Raw genomic sequence first — 20,335 nt, 5'->3', positions numbered from 1 at the left:
ACCCCACCCCTGCTTCCTTTCCTCATACCTTGACCTAACTCTGCATTCCTGAGAGAATAGAAATCATCTGTTAGGGTGTTCCCAGTTTTCTTACCCCTACTTGAAAATTCTTTGTTTCCTCCTCTCTTCAGATTTTTCATTCCTCCTATCTCTGAAGAAGAAACATCTGCTTTGATTTCAGGGTCATTACTTTATCTGCGTTTTAATGCCTTGTCATCTGTCTCCCCATGACCCTCCCACCAGGCAATTCCCCTCTTTCTGGCAGCATTAATATCTCTCTTCATACTTCCTCTTTCCCTTCTGAGATCAGACAACCTCAAGTTATTCCTACGTCTAAAACATCATTCCTCCACCCCACAGGCATTTAAAGTCTGGTCCCACATCACTTTCCTTGGTTAAAGGCATGGCACAGGATATGGTCCCATACAGACCTGAGTTCAAATTCAGATCCACCACTCACCAGCTAGGTAGCACTGGGGAATAACCAAGACCACGCTAAAATCTATGGAAGGACTCCCGCATATTGGGCACATGTGAAGGGCTTCACTTACAAAAAGACAATAGCTCATAGAATCCCATCAACATCCTTAGGAAACTGGGTCATTGCACTTCATTTAGAAAAGAAAAACTAAGTAATCTGTATGAATATGCACACCTAATTAAAGCAGAGGTGGAACTCAAACTCAGTTTGTTTCATATTAAAGTTCACATTTTGTCTTCCAAGACTGGTCCTCAGTCCCTTACCTACAGAATATCAACATCAGTGTTTCCTTTATGGAACTCCTATAAGAATTAAAGGAAATGATGTATGGAGAGCATGTAACAAAATAACTGGCACTCAGTGAATGAGCTCAACAAATGGTGATGATTACTGTAGAATCACTAACTACACGTTCCTTCTTGAAATTCTCTCCTCCTGGCTTCAGTGAAGCTTTAATCTTCTGGTTTTCCTCCTACTTCCCTGACCAATCTTTTGCATTCTCCTATCACGTCCTTTAGCTACTTTAAATGTAGGCTTTTCCCAGAATTCCTCATGCACGATGTGACCTACTCCCCCCAGCTTTACCCAATGCATCCCAGAGCCTCCACACTTCTGCCTGAAGCTTCTGTAAACTTATGCTTTCCTTCCTAAACTTGTTCCACCTCTGTGTTCTCCATTCCAAACCAAGGTGTTCCCTGAACCACAAGCTATTTCTCACTGCTTCCTTCCTTACGAATCATCAATAGAGCTTCATTGCCAAGAGAATAAAGTGCAAAATATTTAACAAAGCAAGAAAACCCCTCCATCATCCAAGCCAAACCAGTGTCCCAGCTGCCTCCAATATCCCCAGTTTATTATATGATTGCTGTCATGCCTCTCCATCCCAAGATCTTCTCTTTCTCAGCTAAGCATCCCAAGATGTTCCAGTAGTTCCTAGAATGGTATTTTGTTAAATCCCTCTACTATTCTGGGTATCATCTCCAGACTGGCTCCATTTATGTGGGTCTCTATTTACAAATAAAACCCAGAACTCAACAATAATCCAGTCACTGAGTGGAACTATCCCCTCTAGTGTTCTGAAAAATATGCTTCTTATAACAGTGTGTTCTCTTCATTCCTTCTCAGTAGGCCAAGTCAGGCAGGCTTCTAACTACAGCATTGAAGCCAAGTGATCCTGTGCTTGTTACAGCTTCATCATGCTCCCAGGACACCAATTTTAATGTAGGATCCTTTCAAGTCTGCATTCTGTTTTTTCAAACAGGACTGAAACCCTTTACATGCAGGGACTTATAGATATCTATGTTCTATCCTCTGAAATTTAAAATACTGTCATGCCTTTAGTCTATGTAGTGGATTAAGTGAATAAACCAGAGGATTTGTAAGGTCATATATAAATGTGGGGTTATGTCAGAGGAAAGGCCATATTTAACCTACCCCCCCACACTTTTTAAATTCCACTTACTCTAAAAATGGACTATAGGCATAGAGTATACTTTTGATTAAGCATCTCCTGTGAGCTGATGCTTAGAGTCATGCTGCAACAATGACAAAAGTGTCCTCTAAATTTAGGAAATATCTCATGGCAGTAGAAGGTATTATTTGGCTGACAAGATTAGTTTTTTTAAAAGAAATGTTTGGAGTGTGCATTGAAACAAAGCTTAGATGAGATGCCAAATGCTAGAAAGGGAAAGTGCTGCAGTGAACGAGCCCCTTAGCGCCTTATACCATGACAGTTATTTATTCAAGCATGAAAACTGGGACATTTTACTTACAATGCTAATTAGACAGAGAAATGAGATATGCAAATATTTTTTAAAAGTCTACTCACTACAACATTCTCATCAGATGAAAATTAATAAAGAAAACACAGCCCAAAAGGGTCACTTTGGTGCTAATGCTCATCACCCTAACTACTTGATCTATGATGTCCAGTGAACAAAACTCAGTTTGAGTCTAAGGTTGCCCAAACACAAAAGACAGACAGAATCTAATCCTTAGAATATCACATTCTAGGATGGGTTCAAAGGTTCAAACAGTTTACCCAAGCAAGAGGCATGAAAGTTCCCAGAAATCTAAGATACTACACTTTAGGGGCCCATGTCCAACACTCCTTCTCCAGTACAGCCTCAAAATAGTCTTTCAAGTAGTGACTGAATGGATAGAAAAACAAGACCCATCTATATGCTGCCAACTTCAGGCCTAAAGAAACATACAGACTGAAGTTAAAGGGATAGAAAAAGATATTCTATGCAAATACAAGCAAAAAAAGAAAAGAAAAGAAAAGAAAGGAAAGCTAGGGTAGCAACACATATTAGACAAAACAGACTTTAAAACAAAGTCTATAGAAAGAGGCAGAGAAGAGTATTACTAATGATAAAGGGATCAGCCCTAAAAAGGATATAACAATTGTAAATATCTATGCACCCAAATAGAAGCACTTAAGTATACAAAGCAAATATTAACAGATATCAAGGGAGAAATTGACAGTAATACAATAATAGTGAGGACTTTAACATCCTACTTAAATCAATGGATAGATAATCCAGACAGAAAATCAATAAAGAAACAGTGGCTTTGAGTAACACATTAGATTAGATGGATTTAGCAGATATACAGAGAATATTCCATCCAAAAACAGCAGAATACACATTCTTTTAAAATACACATGTAACATTCTCCAGGATAGATCACATGTCAGGCCACAAAACAAGTCCCAATGAATTTAAGAAGATTGAAATCATATCAAGTATCTTTTCTGACCAAAACAGTATAGAACTAGAAAGCAACTACAAGAAATAAACTGGAAAAGAAAAAACACATGCAGATGAAATAATATGCTACTAAACAAGTAACAGGTCAATGAAGAAATCAAAGAGGAAGTTTTTTTTAAAAAACTTTGAAACAAATGAAAATGAAAACACAGTGGTTCAAAATCTCTGGGATGCAACAAAAGTAGCTCTAAGAGAAAAGTTTATAGCAATACAGGCCTACCTTAAGAAACAAAAAAATCAGAAAGGGACACAGAACATAAAGACTCCTAACTCTGGGAAACGAACTAGGGGTGGTGGAAGGGGAGGAGGGCGGGGGGTGGGGGTGAATGGGTGACGGGCACTGAGGGGGACACTTGATGGGATGAGCACTGGGTGTTATTCTGTATGTTGGTAAATTGAACACCAATAAAAATTAATTTATTAAAAAAAGAAAAGAAACAAAAAAATCAAATAAATAATCTAACCTTATACCTAGAAGAACTAGAAAAAAAAGAACAAAGCTCACAGTTAGTAAAAGGAAGGAAGTAACAAAGATTAGAGTGAAAAATGAATTAAATAGAGGCTGAAAAAAGCCTCTAGAAAAGATCAGTAAAAATTAAAGGTAGTTCTTTGAAAAGATAAACAAATTGGTCAGATTCATCGGTAAAAAAAGAGAGACAATGCAACTAAATAAAAGAAGAGGTTACAACTGACACTACAGAAATACAAAGGATTATAAGAGACAACTATTAAAAAAATTTTGTACCAACATACTGGGCAACCTAGAAGAAATGGGTAAATTTCTAAAAACATAAACCTTCTAGGTGGAATAAAGAAGAAATAGAAAATCTGAATAGACCAATTACTAGTAATGAAATTGAACCAGTAATTTTAAAACTCCCAACAAACAAAAGTCCAGGACTAGATGGCTTCACAAGTAAATTCTACCAAATATTTAAAGAAGATTTAATAAATTGAAAAGGAAGGAGGGGTGCCTCAGTCAATTAAGCACCCAACTCTTGATTTTGGCTTAGGTCATGATCTCAAGGTCGCAAGATCAAGTCTCGCATTGGGCCTCATCCTGGGTATGAAGTCTGCCTAAGATTCTCTCTCTTCCTCTCTCTCTGCCCCTCCCCCCCTGCACTCATGCTCTTTCTCTCTCTCTCTCTAAAAGAGAGAGAGAGAGAGAGAGAGAGAGAGTAAAGAATGCTTCCAAATTCATTCTACAAAATCAGCATTACCTGATACCAAAATCACACAGAGGCACTACAAAAAAAAAAAAAAAAAAGAAAGAAAAATTATAGCCTAATATCCCTGATGAGCATAGCCTAATATTATAGCCTAATATCTATGATGAGCACAGATGCAAAAAATCATCAACAAAACATTAGCAAACTTAATTCAACAATACATTCAAAGAAGCATTTACCACAATCAAGTGAGAATTATTCAGGGAGGGAAGGATGATTCAATATCCACAAATCAATCAATGTGATATACCACATTAACAAAATGAAGAATAAAACTCACATCATCTCAATGTACACAGAAAAGAAAACTTGACAAGATTGAACATCCATTCATAATAAAAACTCCCAATAAAGTGGGCAGAGGGGCACCTGACTGGCTCAACTGGTGGAGCATGAAACTCTTGATCTCAGGGTCATGGGTTCAAGCCCCACATTGGGTGTAGAAGTTACTTTAAAAAAATAAAAATCTGGGGCAGCCCGGGTGGCTCAGCGGTTTAGCGCCGCCTTCAGCCCAGGGTGTGATCCTGGAGACCCGGGATCAAGTCCCACGTCGGGCTCCCTGTGTGGAGCCTGCTTCTCCCTCTGCCTATGTCTCTGCCTCTCTCTCTCTCTCTCTCTCTCTCTCTCTCTCTCTGTGTGTGTGTGTGTGTGTGTCTCACATAAATAAATAAATAAAATCTTTTTAAAAAAATGGGCAAAGAAGAAACATACTTCAACATACTAAAGGCCATATATGACAAACCCACAGCTAACATCATGCTTAATGATAAAAAGCTAAAAGCTTTTCCTCTAAGACCAGTTTCAAGACAAGATTTTCCACTCTCATTATTTTTATTCAATGTAGTACTGGAAGTCCTAGACATAGCAATAAGACAAGAAAAAGAAATTAAAAGGTATCCATATCAGTAAGGAAGAAGCAAAATTGTCACTATTTGCAGATGATATGATACCACATATAGAAAATCCTAAAGACACCACCAAAAAATTCATGTATTAGTACTAATACATGAATTCAGTAAAGTTAAAAGATACACAATTAATATACAGATATTTCTACACTACTAACTAGCAGAAAGAGAAATTAAGAAAATAATCCCATTCTCAATTGCATCAAAAAGAATAAAATATCATAGGAATAAATTTAATTTAAAAAATAAATTTAAGGAAATGAAAGACTTATACTCTGAAAACTATAAGACATTGATGAAAGAAATCGAAGGTGACACAAATAAATGGAATATAACATACTCATAGATTGAAAGAATTGATACTGTTAAATTGTCCAAAGTATCCAAAGTAATCTACAGATTCAGTGTAATCCCTATCAAAATAGTATTTTTTATGGAACTAGAACCAATAATCCTAAAACTCATATGGAATCATGAAAGACCCCAAATAGCCAAAGCAATCTTGAAAAAGAACAAAGCTGGAGATATCACAATCCCAGATTTCAAACAATACTGCAAAGCTATAGTAATCAAAATAATATGGTACTGGCATAAAAATAAAATAGATACATTGATAACAGAATACAGAGCCCAGAAATAAATCCACGATTTAATGGTCAATTAATCTACAACAAAGGAGGCAAGAATATACAGTGGGAAAGAGACAGTCTCTTCAATAAATGGTGTTAGGAAAACTGGACAGCTACATGAAAAAGAATGAGATTTTATTACATAAAAATAAACTCAGAGGGACTGGAGACCTAAATGTGAGACCTAAACTATAAATTTCCCCAAAGGAAATATAGTTAGTAAGTTTCTGGACATTGGTCTTAGCAATATTTTTTTTGGATCTATCTCCTCAGAAAAGGGCAACAAAAACAAAAATAAACAATTGTGACTACATTAAACTAAAAAGCTTTTGCACAACATCAACAAAAAAAGACAACCTACTGAAAGGGAGAAGACAAATGCTAACGATATTTATGACAAGGAGTTAATATCCAAAATATATAGAGAACTCATCCAACTCAACACCAAAGAAAACAATCTGACTTTAAAATGGTCAGAAGACCTGAGTAGATATTTCTCCAATGAAGACAGTACACCAATGGCCAAAAAACATATGAACAGATGCTCAAAATCACTCAACATCAGGAAAATGCAAATCAAAATCACCATGAGATATCATCTCACACCAGTCAGAATGGCTAATATCAAAAAACCAAAAAATAACAACTATTGAAGAGGATTGGAGAAAAGGGAATCCTTGTGCACTGTTGGTGGGAAATTGATACAGCCACTATGGACAACAGTACAGAGTTTGCTCAAAAAAATTAAAAATAAAAATACTTAAAACCTAGTAATTTCACTTCTGAGTATTTGCCAAAAAAAAACAAAAATACTAATTCAAAAAGATATATGCTAAAAAATGATATATTCCATTATTACAGCATTATTTACAATAGATATGGAAGCAACCTAAGTGTCCATTGATAGATGAATGGATAAAGAAGATGTGATATATATATATATATATATATATATATATATACCATAATGAACTATTACTCAGCCACAAAAAGAATGTAATCTTGCTATTCATGATGTGGGTCTAGATGGCAATATGCTAAGTGAAATAAGTCAGACAGACAAAGACAAACACCATATTATTTCATTTACATGTGAAATCTAAAAAAACAAAACAAATGAACAAACAAAAAGACTCATAAATACAGAGAACAAATTGATAGTTGCCAGAGGGGAGGAGTGCAGGAGATGAGTGAGTGAGTGAGACAGGTGAAGGGGATTAAGAGATACAAAATTCCAGTTATAATTAAGTCTCAGGGATGAAAATACAGCACAGGGAATATAGTCAATGATAGTAGCCACACTTATCGTGGTGGCACTGAGTAATGTATATAAATGTCAAATCACTATGTTGTACATCTGAAACTAATATAATAATGTATCAACTATACTTCAGTTAAAAAGAAAAAGATGAAAAAGAGGCATTTGACAAGAGTTATTCTGGGGGGACTCTCAAGTCATTCTGGCAAGTTGGGCACAACACTGCATTGCCCCACATGAGCTGTTTGCCCTTGCCAGGCTACCTTACCTCACAGAGCCTCTGTCTTCTCTCTGTAAAATGATAATCATGGTAAAGCTGTTGTGAGCCCTTGGTGAGCAAATGCACATAGAGCATCACATGTCTGGCCCATCAGTGAACAGTCAGCACATGGCAGCTCCCTTTCCCTTCTCCTGGATTTCCTGAGAACAAACATGCTGGTAATGGGCTGGGGAGTCCCCAGGGCTGAATCAGTTCACAATATTTATTGAGGGCATCCTCTGTACCTGGTGCTGTGTGACACCCCTGTTCTCTCCTAGATGCCAGTCTAACAGTCTGATGGAGAAGCAGGCAACTATTCACACCTGGGGCCAGACAAGCAAGGTGCCATGAGAGTGCCATGCAGGAAGAGTGGGGAAGCTTCCCAAGGAAAGAACAGCTACCCTTAGACAGAATGGTGAACAGGAAAGAAAAGCAGGAGGTCATGGGCAGAGCCCAGAAGTGACAAGATGTGACCTGTTTGAGGATCTGCAATCCGATCTATATTGCTGAGTATGAGATCATTTCTGTTGCCCAGAAAGAATCTCCCTTAACCCAGCTCCTCCACAGCCGGGGACCAGAGCTGCTCTCCGAAGCTTTAATCCTGTTACACCGCCATCTCCAGAGAAGGAGAGACCTTCCCCAGACCTGTGCGTCATCTGCCCAGAATAGCACTCCAGTCACACTGACAATGTCGTCAGACCCATGAGGCTCACCCGTGAGCAATCTGCAAGGGGTGAGCCAGCGAGCAAGTCAGTTCTGCAGGAGATAAAAAACAAAATAGTCTCTGCCTGTATAGTCTTTCCCCTGCATGGATGGAAAATACCCGGATGTAGGCAACTCCCAAGTTATAAAATGAAGGTCTGGACATACACAGAAGAAATGGAGAATGCTTGCTTTTAATTTTTTAAAGATTCAGATCAGGGTTCAGTGCCCTTAATTCATTTAAAATGCCTCCAAATGACATACATCTGATCTCCATGGAGCTGTGATTTGGACTGATTTATTTATTCTCTTCCTTTCATCACTATAGGCATTCATGTATTCATCTACCCATTCATTCACTCACTACATGCTCACTAAGTGTCAGGCCCTGTTCTAAGTCCAGAGGGGACAACAGAGACCAAGAAGACACAAATCTTGCTCTCTTGAAGCTGACATTCCCAATGATTGACCTCACAGGTCAGGTACCCCAGGCAAGACCTGCTTGCTTCTGAGTCTGAGCAGCAACTAAAGATGATTCCACAGAAGCGCTCAAGCAGGCACTCCACCCAGGGCCAACCTTGTAGGCAGGGAGTGCCCATCCCTCAGTTTACCTCTCCTGCTCCAGCTACAACCTCTCCAAACTCTGGTCAAGTCTGATCCAGAGGGTAGTGATTGCCTACAACATAGACAAGATCCCCCTTCAACTCCAAACTGTGTCATAATGTAGTCAGGCCACATATCCTCAAGGAAGTGGGGCACTGTGCTTCTCATCAGGCCTATACGTTTTAAATATGAACAACATATTTATGGTCCCTACATTGGGGTTTACAAGGCACCCCCACCTGGCTTTTATACAAATTGAGGAATAAACCAAGGAACAGAAGACACAGGCCAAAATATCATCTTTCATATTGATTCAAACTAGGCTAGAGGAAGTGGCTGAAGGAAGGACTTGCTAATACCACAGTCCAGCCTTAGACACACTTGCCATGCAGTCCTGGTAGTGCCACACAGCGTGGCCTCCCCATGAGAAGGCACCTTCCCTAGGGCTAGCTCTCAACACCTGCTCTTTGAAGTAGGGGGAAAGTGGAGAGCAGGTTTCCAAAAGCCCCAAGGTCTTGATATGTAGCTTCCCAGTGAGGTAGGTCACCTCACAGCCCCTGCAGTAGTGTAAGTTAAAGTTAGAGTCAAGCCAGTTGTATATTTAAGGGAAAATTTCTATTGGTGAAAGCATAGGAAGGGACCCCTTCTTAACTACCTAAATGAGTTGAAGGTCACACAGTCACCAAAGCCAAACCTGCTGTCATCCTTGGTCTCTCACATCCAATCAGCCCCAATATCCTCTCCTCTTTTCTCCATCCCTTCCACACATTATGTCTCATGTGGACCATTATCATAGTCCCAATTGCCAACACTTCACCCCGCATCTTCCACCCATCTGCCATGACACTCTATCTAAAATGCAATTCTGGTCACGTCTTTATCCTGCATGTAATTCTTCCTTCACAGGTTCTCCAAAGCTCCTGAGTCCTTTTCCATTATGGCTCTCACTCACCTGCCAGCTTGGTCAGTGTGGTGTATAACCACCACAACTTCTCAAGCAAACCATGGAAGCTCTGGCCATGATAAGCCTTCTGTTTATCCATAATGGGCTTCATTGGTTTTCACCCCTCCCCCCATGCCATCATGCATGGAATGTTCTTCCCTCACTCTATTTCCCAACCAATTTCTACTTACTCTTCAAAAATCAGTGTGAAGTCTTTGGAGGAACTCTCCTCTGAATAGCTTAAGTTATTCCTGGTGTCCCTTGGCCTGGTCCTGCTAAAAACACCCTTATAGCACAGACCCCACATTGATTGTAATGATGGTTTCCAGTCTCTCTGCCCCTCAACCCTCTCTCTCTCTAATTGACCTCAACCGAGCCTATAGGGGGAAAAAAAAAGATAATTTAGAGAATAGAACTCTGAAAAAAAAAAAACTCCAGTTGATCTAGATTACAGAAGCAACTGCATCTAAAAAACAATGTAGAAAAGAAATAGGTAAGAGAGCTCTTGAAAATTAAAAGTAATTGTATAAATAAAAAAATGTATAATAGGTAAAGTTCTAGAACATAGGGCAAATCCTATTGAGAACTCTAAGGGGAAAAGAGAGAGGCAATCAAGACAAAAACTCCAAACAGGGCAGCCCGGGTGGCTCAGCGGTTTAGCGCCGCCTTCAGCCCAGGGCATGATCCTGGAGACCCGGGATCAAGTCCCACATCAGGCTCCCTGCATGGAGCCTGCTTCTCCCTCTGCCTGTGTCTCTGCCTCTCTCTCTCTCTCTCTCTCTCTCTCTCTCTCTCTCTCATGAATGAATAAATAAAATCTTAAAAAAAAAAAACTCCAAACAATTCAAGTTCTGAGAAAACAGAGAAAAATGGGTAAAAAAGAACTACCAGAGAACTAGTAGAAGAAAGTTCCCCAGAATGAAAAGTTTTCAAATTGAAAGAGGATACCAAGTGACACACAGGATAAAATGAAAGACCAGATCTAGACACATCATTGAGAAATTTCCATATACCTAAGCCAAACCACTTCCAGAGCTCAAGTAGAGGTCTCAAACAGGGGAATATCTGACTTTTCACTAGCAAATCTGATGTGAGTACGCAGAGGTATTCAAAAATCATCCCACTGGACTGAGCTCAGAGTTGTACACACTCAACATATGTTCATTATAAACAGACTTTTTCCCCATAAAAATACATTCTAAATAAAGGCTGGACCAGCCTGTCTTCCCTCACCCTACATATTCCCCACACATAGATGCTCAGGACCACGATGACACATGGCAGTCATATAAAGTCTGTGGTGCCACTAAGAAACAAATCAAGTCCTAAGCCACAGTGGAGAAGGAAGCTGGGATTCTGGCCCAGCCGCTAAGCAACTGGCATCTGCCAAATCCCAGTTTGAGTAGAATCGCCACATTTTTAAATGTAGACATTTTTTTTTTTAATTTTTGGTTTCACTTGGTTAACCAAAGCAAACACAATTGTGCATCAAAGTGGTCCAGGAACGCCAGTGAGTAGGGTCTGTGATGGACTCACAGAACTCCTTGCTTGAGGATTACAAAAGCCATCCCATTGTGGGTAAGGCAGGGTCCCAGCACCAGGCTGTCACATTGTAAGGCTTGGGAAATTTGGGGCAAACTGTTACATTTTTCTATGTCTCAGTTTTCTCATACAGAAAACGGGGATCATGACAGCATCCATCTCATAGGGCCACTGTGATGACTAAAGGAGTGATTATCCCTAAAATGCTCCAGGAAGCACTCAGAACAAGGAGTTATTATTTGGTGATAGCCTGAACTACAGTCGCCTTTCTCAGAGAAACTCCCAACAGATGGATTCATGGCAGAGGAAGAATGGAGTTCATGAAATGTGGAGTATGGAAAAGGGACAGTGACCTGTACAAGCACTTGCGCTACATGGAATATCAAGTTTCAGGTGTAAAAACTCCTAAGGACAGCAAGTCAGCCATTAATTTTCCATACTTGACCTTTCGAGTGGTGCAAATGATGCTCCCTAGAGGCAGGCGACAGGGCAGATGAAGCTCCTCACAGCTGCAGGCTGGGCACCATTTCTAGAAGTCCTAGGTGAGCAGACTACTATAGGCAAGCCCCCTTCTTAAGCAGGACTCAGGCTCAGAGCAACTTGGAAGCAGTCTCCACTGGCAACAGCTTCACCACCACTCTCACAGCTGCCATGGCCACAATGCAGGGTTTGAAGAGACTGGGGTTTCCTACAGGGCTTGCCCAGCCTCTGATGACTTAGTTCAAGGGAGCTCTGTTCCTTGAAATGTTATCATCATTGCAAACATCTCATATCCCTAGGCCACACCAAAGGGGGAGGGATGCCTCTCCTATAGTACAGAAAACTCCAAACACCACCACATGCTCTTGGCTTGTCCATCTGAAGATGTGACTAGAGACTGCCCAGGGTGGAAGGACTGGAGGTCAACTTCTAGATCTTTGTGCCTGAGAGACCCAGGGCCTCATTTAGAAATGTCTCCATAAAAGATGTGCAATGGACTCTTATCTCTGAGGTCGTTTCCAACCACAGAAATCTCAGGACCCTCTCTTTATAAAGTGTTATTCTCAATACTACCATCACCACCTTCCCCTTCCTGCCAGTATAACCCCTGGAGGCCACCTCACAGTGGAGTCCCTCGCAGCGCTGTAGTGTCTCAGTTACCTGGATGCTCCATGAGCTCCTGGAAGGTGCACACCTGTTCCAGGATATCTTTGCTCACTGCCCACGGCGACTCATCCAACATGTGTTCACAGAATTGAAGTAAATTCAAAATGGCAATTCTTTAAAATAAGCATTTCAAAAATTCATGTCATGTGCTACTTATCTAGAGTTGTACTGGATCTTTAGCTATTTGCTCTTTGGGGAAAAAGGCAGCAGACGTACTTTTTAAAAAATAAATGTTTAAATTTCAGTTGTTAAAAATGTAAACTGCCATGGAAACATACACAAAAAAATTTAACTATTTTCACACCCACCCAAAATGCTGCAAACTTATTTTTTAAGACACTTGTGAGTCAAATTATATCCTGAGGAGTCATCCAGATAACTCTATATCCTATGTACAGTCTTGGTCTTCAGCCAGACAATTAATTACTCAGCTGATACACCCCCACTGTCCTTATATTGACCACTTTGTAACAATCAACACTCAGAGCTGACAAGATGCTAAACTGATGAGAACAACAAAATTCCAGCCTTTTCTTATATACAACAGCAAATATATATAAAGGAAAAAATAATCTGCAAGTCATTATTGGTATTTGCTACCCTCTGGTGGTCAATCTTGGGAATTTTCTACACGGGAAAACAAAACCGCACATATTTATTTCACAGATGGCCCCTCTGAGGATCATCCAGACCAAATCCTTTATCCCTTTGGACTTCCCCAGCATCTGAGCAAGTCCTGCTGCTCTGCTCCTTACACTTGTGTATGAGTGTGTGAAGATACTAAAGTAAGAATAATGTCAACCTGAGTAGAACAAGACGAGCAATGTGAATCTGCTTCCTCAAAGCATACGCAATGCATCTAAAAAGAAGCAGACAACTGACACAAGATGAGCCCCATTTTCAACTCTACAACTCCCTGTGATAACAGAGGACTGGCCACATTACAAAAGTGTCAATAGAATAAACATCAACCAATTTGACCTCATCAATTTCAATGATACACACACACTTGTGAGTACCATACATTTTCAAGACATTGCTCTAGGGACCCCACACCCTACTACACTCTGCTCTCCCTTACACCACACTATTTGATGAAGCAGAGGTCTCCCTGTGCTCATTGTCAGAGTGCTTCCATTTCCATCCAATCCCATTCAGTTCAGTTCCCACACCAAGCCCTCATGCATACAAAGCCCTGTAGAGATGCTTCTTATTCTATCCTTAATGCTGGACAAGGTCCAGGCTCCAGAGGACCAGGCTCTGGAGGACCAGGATCTGACCTCTCCTTATGCACTCCTGCCTAGGGAGTTTTCTAAAATATGTGTCCATTGAAAAGGTGACTGCTTTTCTTTAGAACATTACATAGCTCTCCGTTAACTACTAAATCATATATGAATGGATCCCCCTTGTGTTCAGAGTCTTTGTAATGGGATGGGTGGGTGGGTGGATGGATAGATGGATAAGTGAGTGGATCAGTGGATAAATGGATGGATGAATGGATGGAAGGGGATGGGTGGATAGATGGACAGACAGAAGGATGAATAGACAGGTTGGTATATGAGTGTATAGATTGATAGGAAGATAGATGGATGGATAGAAGGAAGGAAGAAACAGAGGAAGGAAGGAAGGAAGGAAGGAAGGAAGGAAGGAAGGAAGGAAGGAAGGAAGGAAGGAAAGAGTATACTTTGTGACATTTAGTGCTGTATTAGGCCCTACACTGAGACTAAATAAAATCACATAATCTGTGCCCACTAAACATTCTATTAATAATGATAAAAATGAGATCAAACGAAGTCACAAGAAGGAGAGATAAACATAAAATGCTTCCAGAAGAAAACTAAAGTACGTGACCTTATAGCAAGAATTAAACAAAAACTTGATAGTTTTATAATGATAGCTACAGGAATTAAGGTTATTAATTTAAAGGGACTGAGTGAGCTTCAACTCAGAGAAAGGTGTCACAGCATCTGGTTCATGGGTTTCAGGGTAGGCAGGCTGTCAAACTCCAACACCAGCTGCCCAGCCCCAGCCCCAATTCCACCCAGTGACTAAGTACACAGGCCTGGCCCTGTAGAGTCAGAGGCAGGAGCCAAACACCAGGCTGAGAACACACATCTGGGACATCTCTGGGGATGTGCCAAAGTCTGGGTGAAGCAGAAGACTCAAGGTAAGACCTTGAGAACAGCAGGAACACACAGCTAGCTCTGCTCTATGTTCACCCGACACAGCGTGGGCACAAAATATTTTGCACCATCATGGCCCCTGTGGTTTGAAGAGCCATCTTTGATTCCGAAGACTCAGATATCCCTCACCTCCTCTTCGCTGTTGTTCTACTGCTTCATGAAATTTTATAGTCAGAAGGTCCTGAAAAGGTCATTCAAGGCCACAATATCCCGAAACCCCTATCAATAGGGAGACTCTCTTGAAAAAGTGGACTCTACCACCTTCCTCAGGCCTTTTCTTCATGTCCGACAATGCTCAATGTCGAAAAGGTCATGTTCCCATCACAAGTTCTGAGTGTCCCACGTGAAACCAATTTCTGCCTTTTACTCTCCCTTCAGCCCCAGGAAGTAGGAAAAGCTATCTACCATCATACATACCACAACCTTTTATGACTCAAAGATGGTCATTCACTCCCTCCACTCCTCTCTCAAGACCATGTGTCCTTCACTGAACCCCAGGAAGACAGCCAGATGGCACAGACCTCACTGTTCCCCATCCCATATCCACAGCCAACCGTGACCACAGACATTTTTCAGCCACATCTAGGCTCAGCTTCATGAGTCTCCACTGTCAGCTTAAGCACCACTACCACAGATGGCTGAGTACATGTTATAAACCCAGTTTGGTATCCTCACAGCTTCACAGATGTTGTTTTCATGATCAATAACCCTAAACTTAATTATATAAGCTCCCCTATCCCTTATAATCATAATACCAGTCTCCATGTATTGATGATTTAGTGCATGCAGGCACTGTAGAAGCCCCTTCCAGGTACTGACCCACTCAGGCCTTACAACAGCTCTATGAGGGAGTGCTGTCATTATTTTTAGAGGTGTGGAGAGGCTCAGTAACTTGCTGAGGTCATACAGAGGCAGGCTGCAAATCCAAGAGGCCAGTTTCAGAGTCCATGCTATTAATGGTCTTGCTGTGGTCTAGAGTAAGCACAACATTCCAGCTGTTTCCATGTCAATCCCACATCTCAACCAAACAACTTTATGTGGGGCATCATCCCTTTGCCTGCTTCAGCAATGGCACTAGGATAAAGTGATGCTTGCACCAGATACAGTCCTGATTAGGGGCAGTGGTGAGGGTCTTCCTAACCTAATGATTCACAGGCCAGCTCGTAGCCTTCTGAGACTCAAGTTGTAACTCAGCTAATTCAGCAGCTCATGAACATGCCCAAGCATCTCCAGCTTCTTAGTATTCATGTACTTCATTGCCCTGTCCCTATTCCCATTGAATACAACCATATTTTTCAATACCATCTACATGTCGGTCTTATCTACACAACATGCTATGACCATCCTTCCATATATGGAGCCATCTCCCTTAACAAAGACCAGAAGAATCAACCTATGTATATTCAGTGCCCACCTTGGGCAAATTTCTTTAACATCTTCCTGCTTCAGTTTCCCCACATACCAATGGAACCCTCTCAGAGCTGTTATGAGGAGAAATGGGTTAACACTTGTAAAGTACATATTACATGTGGAGTCAGAAGGAGGAGGTAGCAACATCTTTCTTTCCCATCACCCTGGAATAGGCTGAGGGTTTGGGGTGTGGGGCACAAGACAGACATGTATTAAACACTTACCTCTACCAAGAACTATGTCAGGTGTTCAATTTGTGAATTTTGATTCATTCTTTTTAAAAAAGACTTTATTTATTTGAGAGAGAGAGAGAAAGAACAAGCAGGGGGAAGGACAAAAGGAGAAACAGACTCCCCACTGAGCAGGGAGCCCAATTGGCTCAAACCCAGGACCCTGAGATCATGACCCGAGCCGAAGGCAGATGCTTAACTGGCTGAGCCATCCAGGCAACCCTGATTCATTCTCCATTCATTCCATCAGCTCCTATTTGCTCTGTTCCTACTCCATGTGGGAAGCTGAATACCCAGCAGTAAATGCGGCCAGCAGGACTCTGGTTACATGGATCTTTTAGGCTAGCAAGGACACAGAAATGGCTCTATCACACCATTAGCTGGTCAAAACCAGCTAATGAAGTGAAGAAACACTTCAAGGGGAAGTGCAATGCCTTGAAAACATGACAGAGGGATGCCATGTAGGCTGTGACCTTTCTGAAGAAGAGACACTTGCCTGAGCTCTGACGGGGACATGAACACTATGTGAAAAGCGAGAGTGGGCTGGCTAGGCAGCACGATGGCATGTGAACAGAAGGCTGGGTGAAGTGAGAATGGGGAAAATTAACAAGGCAGGAAACAACAAATGTTGGAGAGGATGTGGAGAAAAGAGAACCCTCTTACACTGTTGGTGGGAATGTGAACTGGTGCAGCCACTCTGGAAAACTGTGTGGAGGTTCCTCAAAGAGTTAAAAATAGACCTGCCCTACGACCCAGCAATTGCACTGTTGGGGATTTACCTCAAAGATTCAGATGCAATGAAACACCAGGACACCTGCACCCCGATGTTTCTAGCAGCCATGTCCACAATAGCCAAACTGTGGAAGGAGCCTCGGTGTCTATCGAAAGATGAATGGATAAAGAAGATGTGGTTTATGTATACAGTGGAATATTACTCAGCCATTAGAAATGACAAATACCCACCATTTGCTTCAACGTGGACGGCACTGGAGGGTATTATGCTGAGTGAACTAAGTCAATCGGAGAAGGACAAACAGTGTATGTTCTCATTCATTTGGGGAATATAAATAATAGTGAAAGGGAATAGAAGGGAAGGGAGAAGAAATGTGTGGGAAATATCAGAAAGGGACACAGAACATAGAGACTCCTAACTCTGGGAAGTGAACTAAGGGTGGTGGAAGGGGAGGAGGGCGGGGGGTGGGGGTGAATGGGTGATGGGCACTGAGGGGGACACTTGACGGGATGAGCACTGGGTGTTATTCTGTATGTTGGTAAATTGAACACCAATAAAAAATTAATTTATTAAAAAAAAGAAGAAGAAGAAGAAGAAGGCTGGGTGAGAGGTCATGCAAGGTGCTGGAGATGGGAAAAGAACTTGGGCCATGACCATGGAGGAACTAGGAGGCCAGAACAGTGACAAGGTGGCTGGGATGGGGCCAGAAATCTGTGACTGTATCCATCTGCTCTGTGCAGCGGTTCTCCAAATGTGATCCCCAACCAGTAATGTCAGCATCACCGGGGAACTTGCTGGAAATGCAGACTCACTGGCGCCAGCATCACCCAGAGCTGCTCAGAACTCTGGGAGAGGGACCCAGCTACTTTGTAGCACCTACTTTAAAAGACTACAGAGACTCTTTTGAAAATGGGGAACCAGCTTGTCTTACGCTGAAATATTTACTTACATGCAACATCAACCCAACACGATGGCCTAGACCTCCTTCACATTTCACACTCCTTCTACTTCTGCCTCCGAAATCACCAGTGACTTCCCCAACTTCCTTCCTCTTTCTTTTTTTTAAATTTAAATTCAATTAGCCAACATATAGTACATCATTAGTTTCAGATGTCATTTTCAATAATTCATCAGTTGTGTATAATACCCAGTGCTCATCACATCGCGTGCCCTCCTTTATGCCCATCACCCAATTACCCCATCCTCCACCCACCTCCCATCCAGCAACCCTGTTTGTTTCCCAGGGTTAGGAGCTTCTCATGGTTTGTCTGCCTCTCTGATTTTTTTCTCACTCAGTTTTCTCTCCCTTCCCTTCCTTCCCCCTTCTAAAAAGGCTTCCCAGCCTCCCCACTTCGGCTACAGAGCTCTCCCAAGCCCCTACCTCCCACCCCAGCCAAAAGTCTTGGTTTCCGTTTCCTTTTCCTTTTGTTCCTGCTAATCATTTAACCTGGCAGGGCACTTGGAACATAAATTGGAGGAAGGCTTATTAAGGCAAGCCTTTAAGAAAAAAATCAGAAAGTACTGAGGAATTATGAAAATGAGAGATAACCATGAAAAATAAGGCATCTGGGCAAAGTTTAAAAGGACGGGGCATGCTCAGCCTTGAGCAAATGTCACCATGGGGAGCCACGGTGACAGTTTTCTAATACATAAGGAATGCACGTAGGAGAAAAGGATCCATTTTTCCACTCATCAGCTAGAACAGAACAAGTGGGACCATCTTAGGTTTCAGCTGAGAAAACATCTGTCATGTGTTTGAGCCATAGGAGAGGAGGAGCTGCCAAGAGGACTGGTGAGATCATCCTTGCCCGAGAAGCTTGCGATGAGATCACGGTGGCCAGGGTCGCTGTCCATCACGGCTGGACCACATCGGCAGTGCCCAAACTATGCAGCCTTCGGGGCTCACAGGCTCTGAGAGGGGATCTCCCTGTTACAGGGCAAATCTACTTCCCGGCAGGGCAGGTGCTGACTCATGGCCACTCTGTTTTGCTTCAGATACATAAGGATCAGAAGGAAACTATGTACTTCTGCAAAACCTTTCAGACTACCTTGGTACCTGGAGTCCAAGATGACATCTGTTTCAACAAAAGCACATTTATTCCTTTTTTAGAGCTAACTCCTATCTTCCCAGTAACAGCAGTATGGCAATGGGCACCACATCAGTGACAGCTCTGAGCTACTAAACATTTGCTCTGTGCCAGCACTGCACACACCTCTACTCACTCATGCCTTACCTCACAATGTCCATTTTACAGATGAAGAAACTGAGGCTTAAGGAGGCCTCCTGATTCGCTGAGACCCCACTGCCAGTCATGTCCAGGCTGAGATTTGAAGCCTCCGGTCTCTGTTCTATGATCAAGATAAGGCCTCTATGTTGCCAATGTTCAGTAGAATGGAGAATGAGTGCCTTTTAGAAATCAGCCCCCCTGTCTCCTCTCTCCCACTCTTCCAGCTCCAGATCTGGAGATACTTAAAATCAAGTCTCTTCCAAAAGGCCCTGCCACTTCCCTGCCTCTGCTATCCTGTGCCTGCTCCCTCAGGACTCTGCTACTAGCCTGGATGAGCTAATGGGGCTGATGGCAATGTGGGCATCCTTCACACACCATCACCCACTCAGAAACATAAAGCACTGGCTTTCTGCATTGTCTTATAGCCAGGAGCAAGTGCTTTCATGTTCACTGATAGCTCTCCTCAGAGAGACCCCAAGGCCACTACCAGCAGAGGAGCTAATGTGCAGATACTGCCATTGAGGCACCAGATAATCCCGGATCTGATTTTTGTCCCAGCTTCTCTACAATGTCATTCTCAGCTCAATGACTTCTCCCCCTTTGCCTTTTTCTGAAGTAATGACATGGCTGAAATAGTTTCTCTACAGACTTGAAGAAGTCTTCATTAGCACTCTGATGCTGTGCTAGAGCCTTGGCCTCATCTCTCTGCCTTCATCACAAGGCTTCCCTGGGGATCTTGTTCCTTTGCCAGACAATTCAGCTAAGGGGACCAACCAGCTGAGCCATTCCTGATGTAAGACTTCAGAACTCAAAACCCCTTAAGAACCACCAGAAAACAAGTACAGGAAGCAGTGCCTTGGGCATGAGGACATTGGCTTAATAATACCCAGGGTGGGTGTCTATAGTATCACAATTGTACCAATTGGTATGAAAGCAAAACACAGTGAAACTCCTATCAGGCAGGCTTCCTAGACAGCAGGATTAGCTTGGTGGAAAAGAGTAAAAAAGAATTTTCCTTCTAGTCAGAAAACTGTGTGCTGAGGCCAGGCCTGGAGTCAGGTGAATGAAATTTATTCCTTC

At 41.9% G+C, this 20,335-nt stretch overlaps 1 protein-coding gene across 1 annotated transcript in view; it reads right to left on the bottom strand.

The window, feature by feature from the left end:
• The window catches only part of ACOXL (acyl-CoA oxidase like), a 351,472-nt gene that overhangs the window by 275,633 nt on the left and 55,504 nt on the right, over window positions 1-20,335 (bottom strand). The window lies entirely within an intron of this gene.

Source organism: Nyctereutes procyonoides, unplaced genomic scaffold (assembly GCF_905146905.1).
Source record: "Nyctereutes procyonoides isolate TBG_1078 unplaced genomic scaffold, NYPRO_anot_genome, whole genome shotgun sequence".
NCBI lineage: Eukaryota > Metazoa > Chordata > Mammalia > Carnivora > Canidae > Nyctereutes > Nyctereutes procyonoides.
This window is presented reverse-complemented; position numbering and strand designations above follow the sequence as displayed.